This window comes from Aricia agestis, chromosome 4, assembly GCF_905147365.1.
Source record: "Aricia agestis chromosome 4, ilAriAges1.1, whole genome shotgun sequence".
NCBI lineage: Eukaryota > Metazoa > Arthropoda > Insecta > Lepidoptera > Lycaenidae > Aricia > Aricia agestis.
The window spans coordinates 19,008,086-19,019,297 of record NC_056409.1 but is presented as its reverse complement, the minus strand read 5'-3'; the positions used below and the strand labels follow the sequence as shown (position 1 = coordinate 19,019,297).

The following is an 11,212-nucleotide window of genomic DNA, read 5'->3' as shown; positions in this document are numbered from 1 at the left end:
CTATGCAGTTGACAGACCAACGTCATTTGGTCGGATCATGTGAATTCAATGTTAATTGTGATCTGTTGGCTGGGTTTGACTTAACGTGACTAAACTAAGTTACCCATCTGCCTAGGAATCAACTTCTATAATAGTTTATAGTGTACTAAAAGTGTGAAGTACTCTATTAATTATAATTATTTACCTCGATTCTTTACCACTTTTTACTGGATCACTACTGCCGTCTTTCATAATATCATCACCCCACCTGCATCCCTTTGTTTTGCCGACCTCGATAACACTTTAAAAAAAGTTAAGATCCAAAACTAAAAAGCTTAAAAATCCTCGGACAAGCTGTAACTTAATAATGACCGCACCTTGGTGGTGTTATCGAACAAACAAACGACAGTTAAGGGTGGCGACACATTTCGGACGTTATCAGTGCATTCGACGGACACGCTCCCGTAGATATCGAAGTGGTCAATATTTGGAAAGCTACAGTCATTTCTTAATCAAACAAATGGACATTTTAGTACAATACGGAATAGACTTTAATGAAATGGAACAGAACTGAAAATTGATTGGACGAGTCATATCTTTGGTCTATTTGACTAATTAGAATGTACCCAGTGTCCCAATATTATGATAACCTTTATGTTATTGTCTAAAATATGTTGGGAAGAGTATAATTATTAGGGTTGAATTACTGCTTAATCTGAGTGCAAAAAATATGCAAATTAAGTATTTAAATATGCACATCAGGTTTCAAAATTCGAGGAGATAAGCAAATGCTTGCAAAACGTAATTTATAATTTTTCGTTTACTTATTTAAATCAAATTAACTTTATAATCTTAACCAAATAATACATAAGTAACAAACAGAACAAAATTTGTAAATAAAACAATTGAAGGAAAGTTAAAAACGCAAAATCTGCTCTCCATTTAGGAATAATGAGTCTTGAGCTCTGGAAATTAAAAGTTCCTAAAAAATTAGGTCAGGCTCAAATAGGCATTCAACTGGACAAATTTGCAACGAAAAAAGAACATTCAATACAAACTTGGAATGATACAAACACTTTAAGTTCACAAACTAGTACCATAAATACTCGCGTTTAACAAGAACAAACTTAATTTCGTACTCCCAAGTTGGATAATAAATCCTAAAACGAAATTGTATTCACAAATGCCCCTGTAAATAAAGATTAAACCATTTAATCAGTCTGCCCTGTTCCTGTTACTCGCGCAAAAACTTTTGACGTGACTTATATCTCCGCAAGTTTGGACTGAGTAACTCGCAAGTACAACACCTAAACACGAATAAATTAAAAATATATGTCGGGGACCAACTTTTGAGCACTTTCTGGATGTTTTCGCGTCGCTCGGATTACGCGGCGTAATTTTTAATGAGTTAATTAATTAAAACTTCTTTTGATTTATTTTTGACGTAGAGTTATGGCGTTTTAATTTCACTGTTCAATTATTATTTTATAATTTATTTTCTTTAGTCCTTTTACGTTATTCATAAGCTTAAGACAGAAATGGAAAAGTTGTTTTGTTTCTACCACATTTTGAATAGAATATTAATTTACTCCCTTATTCTTTTGTGACATAATATATCCTTGTATCTAAAACGGACCTAAATGGACCCAAATGCTATATTCTTGTACCCATTTCAATCTGTTCCGGTTTCCAGGTCTTTTATTGTTATGGTGTGGTAACAATGATGTTTTACATGTACAAACCTTTCTTCAAGCCTTTTTTATTTCTTAAATGTTTTGTATTAATTGTTTTTACGTTGTTGATTATCATAAGCTTTTGCCGACCACTTTGCCGGCTTTAAAGAATGTTTCTTCTTTACAATTACTGCTTTAAAACTTTCCTCAGGAGCTAATCTATTGATAGGTGAAAACTGCATGAGAATTCGATTAGCAGTAATAAAGAGACCCACGAAACGGCAATTCTTTTATCATAAGTGAGAAAGTTTGGAGGCTTTAACTTAGTAACTTACCTATTTACGCAGGATGGTCATGCACCTGTAAAAATAAAGAATGTCATCAATGTCACAACTCCATTACAAGTGTACCAAGAATCATGTTGTTATTTAGACTTTCTTGTTGCTTATCTAAAAAAACATTAAAATTGACAGTGCATTAGTATCATGGGAGGATTATTACGTTTTAAATGCACGTAGGTGTAGGATCAAAGAAACTCCACATTACGACTTACTATTTTTAGATAAGAGCGTGTTATGGAGACGCCTGTACTCTAAGTTATAGATAACAAATTTATTTACTACCCAAACGTTTGATAATCCATGTCTTAATTAACCAAGCGAGAGGAAATTTTGAAACGTATTTGAATATACCTTTCATTCATGTGTGTAATCAAATAATCATAGAGCTAGATAAATAATAATTATAAACTTTGTTATAAGTGGTAGTAAAAAATATGTTGAAAAGTAATAATATAGTTAATATGAAAAGTATTTTTCACTTTTTGATGCAGATTGAAGATTTGTGGATGATTATGTGAACCTGGATGATATTTTTTTACGTCAACAAAATCACCTTAAACTCAGACTAATAAGGCCAATTCAGACCAATTTCTACAATTTTATGGATAGCGATCTAAAAGGATCTTTAAATATGCTACTTCTTGATATCCGCGGCGTCTTTAAGAAGATTTTATGACTCTCAGCTATCTTGGAGATAAAAATATCAACACAAAAAACTGTTAATTTAGCACTAAAGATTAGACTATGACATTAAAGTTTTTTAATTTAAGAATATACAAAAAAAGAGTAAGGTGGATCTGAAATAGATAACATTATAATTTGTCTAAAAACGAACTATTTTATCATTAATTATTATATTATTTTAAGGACTATAAATATATCTTATGGTAATTAAGGTAGATGAAAGAGGCTAAGGCTAATGTAGCCTCCAGTACAAAACATAAAATAAAGTGTTCGAGGTAGATCTAAAGTAATTTAAAAGTGGAATCAATCAATGGCGATAATTTTAAGGACTACAGTATATCTTATGTTAATCAAGGTAGATGAAAGAGGCTAAGTCTAATGTAGCCTCAAGTACAAACCATAAAATAAAGTATTCGAGTTAGATCTAAAGTAATTTAAAAGTGGAATCAATCAAAGACTATAATTCCGTGTCCAATAAACATGGCCGTAGAAACGTCACTAAAGTGGAGTTTACGAGCTGCCACCTTATTTATTACGGTGTCGATAGAAAACAAAGCAGAAAAGTCGTCCCTCACCCTCTAAGGGGACCTAAGGGCAATGGAATTTATTTAGAAAATGCCATTGCTCGAAGACAGTAATGGCAATTCTATCTGGATTCTTGACTAGGACATAGTTCCGATTTTCGAAGTACAGTTTTGTAATACATTTTGTAATAAAATAATAAAGTTCTAATATATTACTGCTCGTTTTGTGCTTCTCTTTTGAGAATATCACTGGTAGCTGAAATGAGTTTATTTTAGCTGTGATATTGTAGTTATTCTTAAATGTAACAAATGCTATTATTTTCATTTGGACAGCGTTTTAAAACAAGGTATCACGTTTCATTTTGTAAGCTTACACTAAACAGTTTCAAGCTTTTATTTACTAAAGTTTCTGACTATCTAAACCTACCTTTCCATCTTATTTAATTTAATATCGTATATGACGATTATAAAATGCTCACAATTTTAGTAGGTGGCCAGGTAGAGCTAAATTCTCTTACATAACTTTAACGACTGTGTAAAAATAAATATTTAAAATATTATAAATCTCATACCGCTTAGCGTCTTAGATGACGTTCTAATCAAAATAAATCAAACAGATTTAACATGTAATAAAATAACCATAAAATACGTCAAAGAACTGTTTCACTTTTGAGATATAATTTAAAAAATGTTTGCATGGGCACGCCAGTTTTATAGTACTAGTTGAATGTGATATATGAGATCTATTATAGGTTTTATGACACTCACGTAATCTGTGATAACGACCATAGTGAAATACTCTTTGGAACATAAAAATGGGTTCTTTTGATCTTTAATTAAATTAATAAATAATTAAAAGCCCACAGTAAATTAAAGGTGGAACGGTAAAGCTGAATTACTTACAGAGAGTTTCTGCCTGAATTAAAAGCAAAGTGTATTTTATGGTTACATTAAAATTTATTTCACTTTTAGTGATCCAGAACTGACGGTATTACAAATAGCACAAGAATCAGATAATATTTTGACATTCATTATTCTATGGATTCTAGCCATTATCAACAGCCCGTACCAATATCATACATGTGAAATACTATATGTCTGTTTGTTTGTAACGTTCACGCTCAAACTACTTAACCGAATTTGTTGAAATTTGGTATGGAGGTACTTAATGTTGGGAAATAGGATAAATTTTATCGCGGTAAAATGTAAACTTCCCGTGCGATAAATGAATAATTTTGCAGCAATGGAGTTGCATATGTCATCTAGCGATTAATACTATAAATTTATTAGTTATTCGCTATAATAATTGTTGACTAGTCTCTAGCTTCTAGACTTGAGACAATCACCAAAGATACGTGAGAGTCAGCTTTGCCGTTTATGTTGAGAATTTTTCATAGTCAACTGTCAACCCAAACTTACGAAACATAAAAGAGGAAACAGAATTTTAAAAGCAAACATAGTTGCCTCAAAAACGGTTCACGAACTGAGATAAAAACATCAAAACGACATCTCGATCACGATTCCATATCGGATTTCTAGGCTGTCAGGGGGCAAACGTTAAGGCAAGGTCATAGCTCCTTACAAGATTAATGGAGCTATCGTATGAATCGAAACGTTAAAATTCAATAAAGCTATTCTAAAACGTAAAACAGATTTCAAAATTGCATCTGTTTTAAAAAATCACAATGAAATGAGATACAAAGGGGCTGTGTAAACAGAGTAGAACATAGCTGTTTAAAGTAGTAAGAGATGATTTAGACAAGCATATGGAGAATATGCTTAAAGAAGAGGTCTATTAGACTAAATATATATGTAACCCAAATCATCCTGTCGGCGTAATACCAGGGATAACGAACCATGTGGCAGGCCACGCAATTTTCAGGCGATCTGCAGCGTGCGTGTCCATCAACGTTGACAGTTCGGAGCTCGTCAAAAAGCCTAATGAGGAAAATAATATCAGAGCAATTTATTACGAGCCAAAATGTATTACAAATTCCAGTATAGACAGTACCCACCTAGAATTGGCTTTAATTGTTGTAAACGTTATTTGACGGGTTTAAAATTACATTATTAAAAATATTAGTTCTACAAATTGCATTATAGTAAAAAGGTTTTGTTTTTTTATAGTTTTATGATGAAATATGATCGAAAATTATTACCTACTTACCATCATGCACTTCATTGAATACTTCATAATTAAGAGCACTAATATTACTGCGTAGGTTCCTAACGATTCTATGATTATAGGTGAAGAGAATATAACTGTAAACTACAAAATTTATATAATTTTATCGATACTGAAAAGCTATTTTAAGTGTTCCCCATTTCCTTCGCCATTTCTCAGTAACATCGAACAGTGACAAAATAGATCTGATAACTTTATTTTCTTCCCGATCACGGTTTTTTGATGATGGAATTTTATAAAAGAAGATCGTCTTTATTGTGTCGTTCATTTCGTCGTGCTATTTTATAATGTCTGTATGACGTTACGGAAAAATCAATTGCTAAATTACTAAAGTTCTTTTTATAACTTTGAAAATTGGGGGAAGAAAAAGCTGTAAATAAGTTAATAATATCAACAGTCTACTAGTCCACAATCTGAGCACATTTCTTCGAGATGCGCTAATTGAGACACAAGACAAAAAGAGACATAGCACACATAATTCCGTTTCCTTAGACAGGAATCGCGGCTTCCAGGCTTGATCGAGAATTCTTCCGAGATCGGAACACACAAGTATCCCGTCGCAACACGTTTAAATACCAAAATAGAGACAGAATTACGAGGAAAGCATTTTGATTGCGTTGCGAAATTTCGAAAAACCCATTAGAAAAATTGGGCTTTCGAGTTTTCGATGGAATTCAGTTTCGAGTTAGAGCAACAAGAATGCTGAGATGCAACAAAATGAAGAAATTAAGTTGGAATCGGTGTAACAGCGGGGAGATTACTTAATCGCCGCTCGTCAAGAACCGGTTTGGGAGGTCAGATGCTTTGTAATGATAGACGCAATTGTTTTCATCTTACTTTGCATTAAAAGAACACTTTGTACTTATAAAAGTAAAGATAAAGCTCTAAAATCTGAGGACAAAATCTTAACTTACATTTTTTGTAGAAATACAAAATACTTATTGTTCATCAGTAGGAAATCACATTTTATAAATATGCACAACTATCTAAAAATACCAAAAAGTATATTTTTATGACTACCTTAATTAATTGTCACAAGAAGAATAATGGACAAATAAAGTAAATATCAAAGTCATAAATTCAGTAGATGTATAAAACACAATTCCATTATTACCAGATAATTTCATCACACCCAAAGCGAATTGCAAAACAACGGTAAAACCGAAGCAAATCTAACACATAAATCTATCCAACGTTAATTGAAGTTACATGATCCAGTATTTGATATAGTAACACTAAAGTACAAGGGTGGTACGAGGCATGCAAACGCGATTGAGAAATTTATTTTACGTCTAGATAATGCTGCGGTCTAAGCTAGCGGTGTTTCTGAGGGATATTAGGCCGCGCCACCCAGAGACTCGAGTTCACAAACGTGTTTTGTCGGATGGCCCAATACACGAGAGGAATTTTTATGTTCTTTTAAAACTAGAATTAGAAGTTTTAGAACTGCTAAGCGCAGGACTTGTAGGGCTTATTGGAAAGGTCCCGGTAATCCTATTGCTGCTTGTACGAGTTCTGTTTTATTGTTTTTACACATTATACAAAATATTATTATGTAGTTAGATTATTCTACAAACGTAGAGTTCAAAATGTTTTGAGAGTACTCACGTGTTAAATTATTGTTTTTTGTTTGAGACTAATTATCTTTTAATCTCACTTTTCAACAGTTATTAAATATTACGCTAAACACTTACTTACACAACAGCTTAGCAGCATAGTTCTGAACACAGAAACTGAGTTAAGATTGCTATAATGTATCTCCTCATTCATATTGTATTTTAATATTTATTGTACCGAAACGAAACAATTTTGGTGTCATTTAAAATATCTAAAATTCAAAGAAAATTATACAGAAAATTGGACAAGAAACACACTTTTTTCGTAATCTTCGTCCTTGGCTTTCTTGATATAACTCACAAAGTAATCCCCTATGATCTTAATATTAAACGAGAGGAAAATGTATTTGGGAGTTGGGAATCTTCCATATTAAGTCTCATCCAAAATATTTAAATTTGGCTACACAGAGCTTAACCTGGCACGCCCGTGACCTTATACAGGTTTCCGCGCTCTGATGTGTTCTTATTAGAATTACCTCGGTATTTATCCACTGCTGCGATCAAAAATGGCGTATGTCCATCTCTGTGGTCTATCAATGTTTTGTGTCTTTAAATTATAATTTCATAGTTGGTGCCCGCAACGCCGTTTCGCCTTTTTGAAGTTTGTGTATTGCGCGGGAACCGTCCATTTTTAAATATATATAAAAAAAAAACATTTTAAGTCTTTACAGTATTTTAAATGCGTTTTAGTTATTTAGATATGTATAAAAAACATTATAATTAAGTTTTTATAGTATTTTATGCGTTTGAGATTCAGATTTTAATTTATATTTTTCAAATTTCTAATTCATAATACTAAATCATCGTTGAAACGTTGCTATTTTAAGTTTCTGAAAGGACAATCCGATGTTCAAACCGCAGAAAGTTCATTCCACAACTTTTCAACAGTTAGAAAATTTTCGAATTTTACCCTTGGGTTTTTTGACCGTAATAAATTTCACCTTCCACGCGATAATGTTGAAAGTATTTTTAAACTAAAATGTGTGTTATAATATTTTTTCGGATTTTCCACATTAGAAGCTATTTTTACTACGCTTTTATTAGCTCGGGCTGTATGTATGTAACGGAATCTTAGAGCATGATTTTTACCTATCTCCAGTTATAGTCTAATAAATTCGAAACTTTGCATACGTATTAAGAGCCAATGACAATGGTTGTTGTTTTTTAAAGTGTTTTTTTAACTAAGTACATAATTTTACTAAATAGGAAACTTGCCGATGCGACGGTACGTTCTTTTTCAAAATTAATAGTTGGCGCTGTTTAAGAAAAAACCAAGACATTTTTGTCATCAAATCATTTCGCTAGCTAATGTCATTGTGGAAAATATAGACGGTCTCTGTAAATTTTCCTTAGGATTTACGATAAGTGATAATGAAAAAATCTCTACAATATACATAGTCTACATACACGGAGCAATTATATCAGCGGGGCTAAAATGGTCGCTTTGGAGAATCATAAAATGAATCATAATATTATGATTCATTTTTTCAATCGCAAAATGGTTACTCTGCATGCAATTATTTATATCAGGTTCACTCGGCGTAACTGGGTGGTAGCGTTCATTGACTCCCTGTCAAAAACTTGTCATTTTCTATATAAACCGCGATTGACAATAAGGTGTCAGATGTTGTCAATAGTGGCTTTGTATAGAAAATGACAAGTTTTTGACAGGGAGTTAATGACCGCTACCGCTCAGTTACGCCGAGTGAACCTTAGTATAATTCGTACTAATTTGACATACGTCTGTATGACAATTTTGACAATTCATTTGCTGAATTTATGAGAGGAATTGCTAAATGTGACCATTTTAGCCCTGCAGGACTCTGTCAGTAGTCGGTACCTTTACCTTTTTTTTTGTTTGGGTTGGGAAAAAAATAACATTATGCATCCCGGTAGCGTTGGGGACAGACTAATGGTGTATGTCGGACTCGCTACGGCCGATGAGATGGTAAGAGGCCGCAGCTCTACCTACTAAAACCCGACCGTGTTCCTGCATCCGCGCTGGACGGAGACGCGAGGGTCTATGACACGCCTTCCGTAGCTTCCGACCGCGCTCAAATGCTCTCACCTAATGCATAAGTATTCGGTACCCTGAGACGAAACAAACCCTCACCAGAACGAGCGATCAATCAAACGTTATCATAGCTCACACGTCTGATCACCCTAATCCATTACAAGTTTCCACTTAATAAAATCCAGCCGTCGAGCCTTATTTACAAATTGATAAACACGATACGTCGTAGCGGCTACCGTCGCGTCGCGATAACAGCCCGACATGTTTGACAGTCTTATCTCTTTCTAACGCGCTGACAATAGTGCGTGCGAAAAGGACGCGGATATCGATAGGCTTGTTTTGAGTTTTGACATACGATTTGACAAGTCGATACGGATATGGAAATATCGATACGTGGTCACCAATAAAAATATATGCATAAAAATGATATAATATAATGATATGTATAAATACTAATAACTGCAATTTCAAAATTATTTTTCATAGATATATTATGTACTCAAAAGTCAAAACAACTAATTACACAATATAAGATATTATAATAATAGTAAAACATAAATTCCTATACAATGATTGATCGGATTAACAGTAACAATATTCATAATGGCAATATTTCAGTTAGTAAACAAGTACCTCATATTTTTTCATACAAAACACCATGAATTGCATTTTGCTAATCGCCTTCTCGCGAATAAACGATGTAATTAGTAAAATGTAATAGATTAGACATTTGCGTGTGGCTTCATTAATTATTTATAATATAACGAGTAATTTCAGTAAATTAGACTGGGATTAATTACTTAACTTGCATTGTAATATTCTGTTGATGGGAATTACGTTGCAAAAATTAATATTATGAAAATATTAAAGTTGTAATTTCAACTCATTTAAGTCCACACATTAGCATACAACTACGCAATAAAATGTTATTAACAAAATATATCCCTATTTTACTTGATGTATTAAATGATTTATTTAGTCATAAATTTGTTAGTGACTTTACATGCAGAATAATACTATCGATACTTAATTTACAACCCTAAGTCAACTTTAAATACTCAATTTGTGCAAAGGCTAATAAATTCAAACGACAGTTTAATCTAATATGCAAACCCATGAACCTGTCTTTAGTGAGAATTTAAAGGCACTAGCGCGATAATTACCTGTAAGTAGTCAAAGACGCAATACAAGTAAAGGATAAAAACATATCAGGGCAATTTAAATCCTACGCCTCTGTAAGTAAGCACATATTCAAATAAAGCTCAACACAAGATGGCGTATTAATTGCCTTTGTACGAAGATATATATTCGTTTTAAGTAATTAAGTAGCTGGTGGCTAGGTATCTTCATTGAGTCGCGTGAATCTCGAAATACCCTTTCCTCGCAATAATTACAGTTAGTTATTTTAAGGGCCACTCAAATTGGCCATCGACATCGAGAGCGAGCGCATCACTATTTTTTGTCCCATTGTATTGAAAACTAACCTAATTAAATTTGTGATTGCGACTCACTTTTTGCTATTATGTCCGTTTATAAGTGCGCATGACACATCAAATATTAAAATGGTTCCTTAGCTTTTGTGAAAATAGCTTCGGGTATAAAAAATGGAGGGGTCGCAGGGCTAGGGTTTTATTTATTAATGACCCTATTATGCTTTAGTCTGAACATAAATAGAGACCAAATGATGAAAATTGAAAAGAAATAAATAACCTTGCTTTAGTTAATCTTTACTTACACTACTATAATTATTATACTTATATTATAATCACTTATCACATACGACGAAATAATGGTAAGTCAAATCAAATTTTATATCTATACTTACTTACTAAAATTATGAAATTATAAATGCGAAAGTCTGTGGGACTTTGAGTCCCTGGAAAGGACATAATTGAAAAGAAAAATGTACGGTTTGCGAGCGATCAAAGAATTTTGGCGCAACGGAGTTGTGGTCGTCATCTTGTATTCTGTAAGCTAAGGGGCGATTTCACCAAAGAAATGGAACGCGTTTAAAGCACTCTGAACCGGTTCAAAACGTATAAACGCGATTATAACATCGAAATGCATTCCACCAGCATATACTGAACGCGTTCACAGCAAATCCAAGTTTTATCTTCTGAACGCCCAAAGTCCGAAGTTTAACGTCATAAAACCCGTTCAAGCCCTGTCATGGCGGAACGAAAAACAAAGACAAAA

The 11,212-nt window shown here is 33.0% G+C and overlaps 1 long non-coding RNA gene across 1 annotated transcript in view; it reads right to left on the bottom strand.

Moving 5' to 3' along the window:
• Positions 1-1,984: 1,984 nt before the first annotated feature.
• The window catches only part of LOC121726090, a 50,682-nt gene continuing 41,454 nt past the window's right edge, over positions 1,985-11,212 (bottom strand). The window contains exon 3 of the long non-coding RNA XR_006035482.1: positions 1,985-2,012. This is a non-coding gene — a long non-coding RNA (uncharacterized LOC121726090). The remainder of the gene's footprint in view (positions 2,013-11,212) is intronic.